The sequence below is a fragment of the Macaca thibetana genome, chromosome 5, assembly GCF_024542745.1.
Source record: "Macaca thibetana thibetana isolate TM-01 chromosome 5, ASM2454274v1, whole genome shotgun sequence".
Lineage (NCBI taxonomy): Eukaryota > Metazoa > Chordata > Mammalia > Primates > Cercopithecidae > Macaca > Macaca thibetana.
Genome location: NC_065582.1, coordinates 30328523 through 30339011, shown reverse-complemented (window position 1 = coordinate 30339011; position 10489 = coordinate 30328523). Strand labels below are relative to the sequence as shown.

The following is a 10489-nucleotide window of genomic DNA, read 5'->3' as shown; positions in this document are numbered from 1 at the left end:
GAATTCCTTTTTGGAATAGATGAGTTGTTTGCCTGTGAATGAAAGATAAACACCAGGGAAAGGCTTGGAAAGTGTAGGAATGAGAAAAAAAAAATTCTAAACTGACTTTATCAATAAAACAAGAATTTGGAGGTTGCCGGGGACTGGACTGGGAAAAGAAGCTCAGCTGTAGGGAGAAAGCCAAGAGCCAAGAATGTACATGGCGAGTGCAGTGAGCTGAGGAAGTGGGCACAGTGAGGGGTATTTACAGTACGAGCATCTTTAAAAAACATTCAAACTTTTTTTTTTTTTTTTTTTTTAAATGTTAAAACGGCAACCACTCAGACTGTGTCCTCTCCCTCCTACTTTCCCGGAAGAAGAGAAAAACAATCCTCAATGGCAAATGGCACCTGCAGCAAAGCAACACCAAGAGCTAGCCTGGCTCTCAGGGGGAACCCTGTGCCTCCTCCTCCTCGCTCCTCCTCCTGGTTTCGGTGCTCTTCAGCAGTCCCCAGCCTTTTTGGCACAAGGGACTGTTTTTGTGGAGGACAATTTTTCTACAGGTTGGGTTGGGGGGCTGGTTTCAGGATGAAACTGTTCCACCTCAGATCATGAGGCATTCGATGGTCATAAGGAACGTGCAACCTAGATCCCTGGCATGCACCATTCACAATACAGTTCACGCTCCTCTGAGAATCTAATGAGGCAGAGCTCAGGCGGGAATGCTGGCTCACCTGCCGCTCACCTTGTGCTGTGTGGCCCGGTTCCTAACAGGCCACGGACCTGTACTGGTCAGCTGCCCAGGGACTGGGCACTGGTGCTCTACACTTTCAGAAAAACTTCTCTAAGAATGGACTATAGAAATGATCCCTGAAAGTAGAGTCTTAGTATGGGCATCTTACATCTAGTTTTTAATTTAGCTGGCTGGACACTGAAACATAGTCCTGTCCCTTCCCAGAATGTAGTAAAAGTCTGACCTTATGCCCAGTCTTCAGTTTGTTGGTATTTCATGTGGGGAAGGAAGTGGTGATTGGACTCGTGAAGTATACAATGAAAGGATCCTTCAACCCAGCTAATGGAACTCAAAATAACTTGAAGCCAGAACCAAGTAGGAGCATATAATATTTGTAAATAGAAGTGTTCTTCTCCCTCTTTCTAAAGAATTTCAAGTGAAATTGGGAGGGGCAGAAAATTTCCTCTGGGAGTAGAAGAGAATGGTGTAGGAATTTAGACTACACTTGTTTGAATTTTAAAAGAGAGGCAATTCCAGCTGAATTTTGGGATAGAAGAATAAGAACCATATATATGTTGAAACAGTACAAATGTGGTAGTATGGAGAAATTTTTAGATTGTCCTTTAAAAGTTTCACCTTGAACCTAACGTCATTGTAGCTGCAATGGCATGCACTCTGTATGTATCATCAGAATGGGGCTGGGAGCTGGTAAAGCTTAAAAATATGCACTTGTACCAGGAAAATGGTTCATTGTGAAAAATCTCAGTTCTTAGACTTCTAGAATTGCTCTGTTTCTACGCTGCTACTGTCTTGGCAGCAGGAGGGACAGAGGTGGGACCCTCACTGGTCTTTGGGCTGCTATCCTTGTGTCTGATATAAAATCACAGAAGAAGGAAAATAGCCCTGTAGAAAATTCAAGTTAGTAAGTGCTTCTGAAAAAAATGTGGCTCGTCAGCTTTCAATTTTTCATTCTAAGGAAGACGTTGATGAAATTCTAGGTGCCATTTCTCAAGTGCCAAGAGGACCAGGGTAGTGCCTCCGGGGTAATGAACTCTTTTTATTGGTGTCTTTATTCACTCATTCTTTTATCAGGGGTATATTTAATACATAAAATGCTTTAGAAAGATGCTGGGTACTGAGTACATAAAAAGGCAGACATTTAAATAAGGTATTAAAATATTGAGGTAAATGCCAGTAGAAGGCTGTATAAAGTGCTCAAGGGAACACCAAGAACAGTCAAATAAAATAGTTATGCCTAAAATTGGGAACAGGATGAGATGGGAGAGAAGATAATTTTGCCTATACTACACCCCACCTTTCTTTCTTACAACTCAGAAAATGTGTCCGTTTCTTACTGCTTCCAGGCCCTTCCATCGTTCCTTTTAAGACACTTTTTGTTACAGGAATTTCATTGTAGATTGTGGTTTATTGTTTTGTAATTCTTTTTTAGTATTAGGCTTTAGTGAACTGGCCTCAGGGCCCTAATCACTAGCCATAGCGTTGTCTCTATAGAGTTTTGAGTTTCGCATGAAATTTTGAAATAGAATTTGCTTGAAGTTGGAATTGTCTGTATGAAAACATTTTAAGTATGAATTCCTAACCATTAGGATACATTTCAAGAACAGGCCTATAGAAAGAAGTATAACTGTAGTTATAAAAATAATACCGTTGCTACCACTAACTCAAACAGCTCACAATAACAAATTCAGGCTGTCTTACTACTGCTTTAATTCCCTGTATGTACCTTACGCTAGAGAAATTCAACATTGTTGAGTGATTCATTAAACATGGAATTTCAAAGTCTACTCCTTTTCTCTCTGAACTGGCGAACTTTTGTTTGGGCATAGTCACGAGTCTGTTGTTTTTTTGATGCACATCTCAAATGCAAACAGTAAATTTTACATTGTAGTTTTAGGTTAGTTTTGTAGCAAGAAAGAGGTCTGACTCATGCTACTTGCGGTGGATACTGTGGTGTGCCACACACATCCCCTATGTTGGACTGAGAGTCACATTCCCCTAGCTGCTGGGAGTGTTGGCTGCCCACAATTCAAGCTGAGTCCCTCCACAGGAACTGCCCTCAGCAGAAGCGAGCTGCATTATTCAAGATTGCATCTCCTACCTCTATCTCTTAGCTGTTTGATATGGAGGTAAAATGTCTGGCTACTTTGCCTCTATGTGGGACAACTCTGAGGGGTTATCTGTAGGAGAGAATCATGTATTATTCCATAATAACTCCTGGCATTCTACTGGGCCTTTGTAGAGATGGAGTTTCTGAACCTGTGTCAGGGTCACCCATTATGGGCTAGGTTTGATCAGATCCACCAAGTCATTGCTGGACAAGATCAACAATAATTTGTCGAAAGATGGAAGCAGTACATTTTAGATATGTCATGAGCTGGTGCAGAAGGCACAAGTAAACTTAGAACCCCATGTCAGCATCACCACTCTTGCACTGGCATGAATTCCTCAGCTTACTCTTCTGGCCCTGTGGAGGATCTTTTATGACCAGCTAACTGAAGAAGAAAAAGGCCTAACTTAGTTTATGGATAAACTGGCTTAGTATATGGATGCAAGCTGAGAGTAGCCTGCTGCTTCATTACCACACCACTCAGGTGAGGCTCCCACAATATCAATAAAAGTAAATGTCCACAGTGGTCAACATTTGTGTTGACACCTCCAGTAAAGATATGTCTAGATTCCTGGGTAATGGTGAATGGCTTGCAGGTGCTGCAAAGAAGAAAGATTGGAAAATCAGGAACAAGGATATCTGAGCATGTGGAAGTAGGCACAAAGTATAAAGATCTTTGTGTCTCTGTTAATGTCCACTAGAGAACATCCACTATGAAAGAGATAGTAACAACCAAGTAGACATAATGGCCTGCCAGTCGATGTCAGCCAGGCTCTGTCATTCCTTACTCCACAGAAGGCACAATAGAATAGCCATTGTTACAGAGGTGAAGGCTATGCTTGGGCCCCAGAGCTTGGGCTGCCACTCACAGAGGCTGATCTAGCTACTGTTGCTGCTCAATGTCCGATATGTCAGCCACAGAAATAAACACTGAGCTCCTAGTATAGCTCTCTCTCTCTCTCTCTGTCTTTTTTTTTTTTTTTTGAGTTGGAGTTTTACTCTTGTTGCCCAGGCTGCAGTGCAATGGCACAATCTTGGTTCACTGCAACCTCCACCTCCAGGGTTCAAGCGAATCTCCTGCCTCAGCCTCCCAGGTATCTGGGATTACAGATACAAGACACCACACCCAGCTAATTTTTGTGATTTTAGTAGAGACGGGGTTTCACCATGTTGGCCAGGATGTTCTCAAACTCCTGCCCTCAAGTCATCTGCCCGCCTTGGCCTCCCAAAGTGCTGGGATTACAGGTGTGAGCCACGGCACCTGGCTGTACTCTCTCTTTAGGGGAACAATAAACCACTTGTTGGCAGCTCGATGACAACAAACTCTTTCCAACATGGAAGAGACAACTGTTCATCTTAACTGGAAATGATGAGATGACACATCTTCTTTTTTTTTTTTTTTGAGATGATACATATTCTAAATATAGATTTGCTTTTTTCCTTTTCTTGTTTGCAGGTCCTCACTGTCTGAGGGCTTATACAATGTTTGATCTACCAACATGGTGCTCTGTGTCATCACTGTAGACCTAAGGACCCACTTTATGGTAAAGTAGGAAGACAGTGGGCACATGACCACAGGACACAATTGTCCTTTAACATACCATGCCACACAGAATAGCCTACCCAATAGAGTGATGGAATGGACTTTGAAGCTCATCTCAGGTGCCAGCTTCAAGATGAAACCCTGTGAGGATAAGGCACTGTTCTCCAGGATATATTATATACCATAAGACAGTGAGTGATTTGTGAAGTAGAAGTGACCCTGTTTGTAATAACTTTCAATGATCCGCTTGGATAGTTTGTACTTCCTGTTCCTGCAATTTTAGGTATTGAACATTTCCATCAGGAAATACAGAAAGAACTCCTTTAAACTTTCAGCAATGGATACTACCTAGTCACTTTGGATTTCTTGTGTTAAGAGACCAGTAGACAAAGAGGATATTGGCAAGAAAGTTAATCTTGATCACTAAGATGAGGTAGAGTGGCAGCTACGTGATAGCGGCAGGGAAGAACCCATTTAACATTCAGATGATCCACTGTGGCATCTCTTGATACTTCCCTGGTCAGTTTTAATGATAAATGTCCAAGTAGAGCAACCATCTACTGAAAAGCGCCTGGCGTGTAAGGACTCAGATTCCTCAGGGATGAGGGTCTGGGTTGCCTCAAGAGGTAAGCTATTTTGGCCACATAGTTGTGAGGTTGCGTGGCAGATGAGGAAGAAGAGAAATACCAGTTAGAGTCTCAACACTAGCTGCAATGTTTGCTGGAATTTGTTCTTTTGTAAGTTTCTCCAGAAAAGATGACCAACTAATATTCTAAAGGAGTTCTTCCTGTGTAGGCTGGTAGATGAGCGAAGTGGGTGGTGCACTTACTATATGATGCAAGCAGATCTAAATGGTACAAAGAATGGGTTTTACTGGATGCCGTGGTGTGCTTCCCAGCTGTACCTTTCTGGACAGAAGCACTTATTCCCCAGCTGCAAGGACTATTGGCTGGTGATGGTTCATAGCTGAGCGTCTCTCTGGGAATTTTCCTTGCCAGTAGAAGCCCTCTAATCCAAGCCACTTCCCCTGTCTGGGGAAACTTTTGCCTAATGCTGGCCCATGTAGGACACATAAAGGCCTAGACTCTGTTGCTTCCATTGCAGGCCAACCCTGAAGGGCTATCCCAGCTCCAGAACTCCTCCTAGGATGCCAGAGGCTTCTGATAAATAACTATATTGCAGTTTGACTTCTTGCTCTGCCCAATCTTGCTTTCCCACATCTTTAGAGGTATTGTTTCCCAGCACACTCTCCAATAAATTTCTTATACACAACTCTCTGCTACATAACACATTTCCCTGGGAAGCTGACCCTGGTCTAAGAAGATTTAAAGAGTGTACACTAAGGGAATGTTGAACTCTCCAGATTCAGGAAGCCAGGGAATCATAGAAGAGCTTGGCCATGTGGAACCTCCTTTTCAGAAGAGCTTGATCTTCATTTCAGGGATTTACCATTAATATGAATTAGCTGTGCTGTTTGAGCCTGCTCCTCTCTGCCTTCCAAATGTTTCACATGCTCCCAGATCAAATGGTGTAGAGATGGAATCTGATTGGTTCAACTGATAACCATCCTTCTGTGTAGATGGATCCCTCCACTTTTTTTTCCCATTGGACAATACCAGCTAATGGATGGCTGCTTTAAGGATACACAGTTGCTGTTGGTCCTATCCGTGAGGCCTGGGTGGAGTCATCCTCAGACAAGAACTGTTTGCCTGAGGTCCCTTAGTAGAGCCCCCAGACACGGGGAACTCTGTGAAGAGTGTTTAGTATATTTATCAACAGGGAACTGGAAAGCATTCTCTTCATGAAAACAAACTTTTTTTTTTTTTTTCCCCTAGGACATTTATGTTCCTGCTGCTGTGCTTTCTTATCAGATTTTTGGACTGAAAATTTTGTTTGGATATCAGATCAAGTACTTATTCTATGATTTACTTAAGAGCCCTTTTATGAAATCAGTATAAATATACACCATTAGTGGGAATGTTGTGATAAGTAAATAAATAATGGAAGTAATGTGCTGAGCCCAATGCCTGGCATATAGTAAGCCCCCAACAAATTACAGGGGTGGTGGGTAACTGTAGTTTTTATTTTCATTACTTGCCATCCTTCAGTCTGGGAAACTTTTTTTCATTTTAATTATATTTCAGTAGTAAACCTCTGACACTTCTTTCAAGGAGAAAGATTTGCTTTGGAAACTCTCAGCCAGTTATTTCCATCTCTATGCTCTTAGGTCTGTAGTCAATGTTTTTCAATTTCTAGGGGTTAAATGAGGACACCAAAATATTGTTAGCATAGTATACAGTTGCAAGCCCTTTGGTTCTATTTGGTTAAGTGCTTTATGATCTATTTTATTTGTTAGTCCCAACACAGCCTTGTGAGGTGCATGTTTATTCTTATTTTTACCCCATAGATGGTTTTTAATTAGCCTAAGCAAGTTCATGCAACCTTAAGAAGGTCAGTGGTGGTGCATAAATTCAATTCCTTCAAATCCTAGAATTCTACCTTGTCCTTTGGGCCTTGCTGTTTTTCCTGATTTCTGTGTTTTTGACATGGTTATAGATGTAAGCTATAGTTCAAAGGGAAAAAGCAAAGAAATCAATGTGACTTTTTAATGAAAGAATTTAAATCAAGCAAGACCCCATCAGCTCAGCATTAAATTAAATAGATTTTTAAAAGTTTTAGTTTATGAATGTCAATTTCTGAAATTTTCACACTTTCTCTATTTTTCCCTTGCAAATTCATTAAATGTCAGACTAAAATAATTTACATTTTAAAATATTTGACTTCTTATGATTTGACTTCTCACCAAAAAACTTATGAAGTCTTTTTCTTGGCAAGTCCTTTTCTGCTGCTTTCAGAACAATGTGAAAATCTGCACTGTTCTCACCTTCTATCAAAGGAAATGAGAGAATTACAGAGGTAATGCATTTGGAAATGCTAATATTATATAATGCTATGCAATTTTGAGATCCTAAAATGAAGCTTTGGCTCTTCAGAAGCCCAAGAGAGGGGCTTTTGTGGAAGAGGATCTTGGAAGTGTGAACTTTTGAAAGTCAAAGAGTTTAATGAAAAGGCAGCAGTCTTTGTCCTATCCCTTCCTACCCCTAGTTTTGAGATACAGATGCAACTCTTTTCAACTGTTTTAACTGCGTATTTCTAAATGATAAGTAACTAATATTATTTGTTATTTTTATTTTTAAACATCATCTAATGAAATGGACTGTATTGACTTCTTAGAGATGCAGATTACTATCTTTTAAGCCATAGCAAATTATTCCAAAACTTAGAGGGTTGATACAACAACCATTTATTTTCTCATAGTTTCTCCAAGTCAGAAATGTGAGTATAACTTAACTGAGTACCTCTAGCTCAAGATCTCCCATGACATTGCAGTCAAGCATTGGCTGGAGCTGTGATTTCATCTGAAGGCTCATCTAAGAGAAGAAACACTTTCAAGTTCACACTTGGAAAAAGCAGGTTCTTTACAGGATGTTGGGCTGAGGATTTTATGTCCTTGCTGGGTTTTGACTGTGAAGGCCTCCCTCTATTCCTTACCATGCAAGTCTCTCCATAAGGCAGCTTACAACATAGCACTGGTTTTCTCAGAATGAGCAACAGTGAGAGTAAGAGAGAGTAGAAAAGTTGAAGCCCCAGTCCTCAATCTTTCTCTTTTTTTTTCGAGACAAGGGTTTCGCTCTTGTTGCCTAGGCTGGTGTGCAGTGGTGTGATCTCAGCTCAGTGCAACCTCCACCTCCCTGATTCAAGCAATTTTTCTGCCTCAGCCTCCTGAGTAGCTGACATTACAGGCACATACCACCAAGCCCGGCTAATTTTTTTTTTTGTATTATTGTAGAGATAATATTATAGAGATAATATTGGCCAGGCTGGTCTCGAACTTCTGACCTCAGGTGATCTGCCTGCCTTGGCCTCCCAAAGTGTTGGGATTACAGGCATGAACTACTGTGCCTGGCCGTCCTCAGTGTTTTTCTAACCTAATATTGTTCCATACCGTCTGCTATACTCTGTCACAGTCAGTAAGTCCAGTTCACACTCAAATCAAGAGGATTAAACAAGGGCTTGAATTCCAGAAGGCGGACATTATTGGGAGCAATCTTAGAAGCTGCCTTCCATAGTTCATCCTCCAGATCCCAGTAATTCATGTCCATCCCACATACAAACACATCCATTCTCAACCAATATCTCCCAAAGTTTCATCTCATAGCATCAGCTCAAATTCCAGAGTCTTAAGTCAGGTCCAAGTGTGGATGGGATTCACCAGATACCATTCCTTAAGCCCATATTCTTTCAATTTGCAGACCTGTGAAAGAGGCAAATTTCCTCTAGTTTCCACACCCCTTGTAAAGTGGTGGAACAGATATAGGCTGGCTATCTGTTACAAACATTTCTTTTGAAAAAAAGGGAAAATTGGAAACATAAGATAGTCATTGCTTGATGGGAGGTGTGAACTCCAGCAAAACAAATGTTTAAAGATTAATTAGATCTCAAAGCCTGAAATATTCATAACATTTGGTCCTGCTCTCTGGGCTCTTGGTTTCACCTCTTTGTCATCCTTTCTTTTTCATAAAAGATACCATGTATTTACATTTGAGTAGTTTTCTCTTCTTATCTGGGATTTTGACTTTGTTCCAAATGCTGTCTGTTTTGTAGATTCTTCCCTTATCTCCTTATTCCTTGTGTCACCAGTTTCCTATTCAAAGTCTAAGTTAATGAGTATGTTTGATAAAGCCCAGGCTTCATTGACCTACTTACCAGGGAAGCTGGGGAAGTACTTAAATCTTCACTTTCTTGAGTGGGATTCTGAGTTTTCTAAGACCCAAAAGATTGAGAATTTCCCCACTTGGGATTTTAGATATTGGTCAGTCAAAAGAATGACAAGTGTTCCTTATAGTCATCTTTTGAGCTTAAAAATGCATTTTCTTATATGTATATATCTTTGACATGTACTATCTTTATACTCACACCTTATAATTATTTTTATTTAATTAATTAATTTTTCTTCAGCTTATTTTAAGTTCTGGGGTACCTGTGCAGGATGTGTGGGTTGGTTACATACGTAAACGTTTGTCATGGTGATTTGCTGCACAGCTCAACCTATCACCTAGGTATTAAGCCCAGCATCCATTAGGTATTCTTCCTGATGCTCTCCCTCCCTCTGCCATCCCTGACGGGCCCCAGCGTGTGTTGTTACCCCAATGTGTCCAAGTGTTCTTATCATTCACCTCCCACTTATAAGTGAGAACATGTTGTGTTTGGTTTTCTGTTCCTGCATTAGTTTGCTGGGAATAATGGCTTCCAGCTCCATCCATGTCCCTGAAAAGGACATGAACTCATTCCTTTTTATGGCTGCATGATATTCCATGGTGTATATGTACCACATTTTCTTTATCCAGTCTATCATTGATGGGCATTTGGGTTGGTTCCATGTCTTTGCTATTGTGAATAGTGCTGCAGTGAACATACATGTGCATGTATCTTTATAACACAATGATTTATATTCCTTTGGGTATATAGCTGGTAATGAGATTGCTGGGTCAAATGGTATTTCTGCTTCTAGATCTTTGAGGAATTGCCACATTGTCTTCCACAATGGTTGAACTAATTTACACTCTCACCAACCATGTAAAAGCATTCCTTTTTTTGCACAACCTTGCCAGCATCTGTGGTTTCTTGACTTTTTAAGAATAGCCATTCTGACTAGTGTGAAATGATGTATTAGTCAGGATTCTAGAGGGACAGGACTAATAGGATAGATGTATATATGAAAGGGAGTTTAATAAGAAGTACTGACTCATGCTATCACAAGGTGAAGTCCCACAATAAGCTGTCTGCAAGTTGAAGATCAAGAAAGCCAGTCTGAGTCCCCAAACCTCAAAAGTAGGGAAGCCAGCAGTGTAGCCTTCATTCTCTGGTGTAAGTCCAAGAGTCCAAAAGCTGAAGAAATTGGAGTCCAATGTTTGAGGGCAGGAAGCATTCATCATGGGAGAAAGATGAAGGATGGAGGACTCAGCCTTCCATGTTTCTCTGCCTGTTTTATCCTAGCCACTCCGGCAGCTGATTAGATGGTATCCACCCAGACTGAGGGTGGGTT

At 40.9% G+C, this 10489-nt stretch overlaps 2 pseudogenes; both read right to left on the bottom strand.

Annotated features, from left to right (window-relative positions):
* Positions 1-315: 315 nt before the first annotated feature.
* Positions 316-515, bottom strand: LOC126955919 (uncharacterized; annotated as a pseudogene).
* Positions 516-778: 263 nt separating this feature from the next.
* LOC126955920 (uncharacterized) lies at positions 779-865 on the bottom strand (annotated as a pseudogene).
* Positions 866-10489: the final 9624 nt, after the last annotated feature.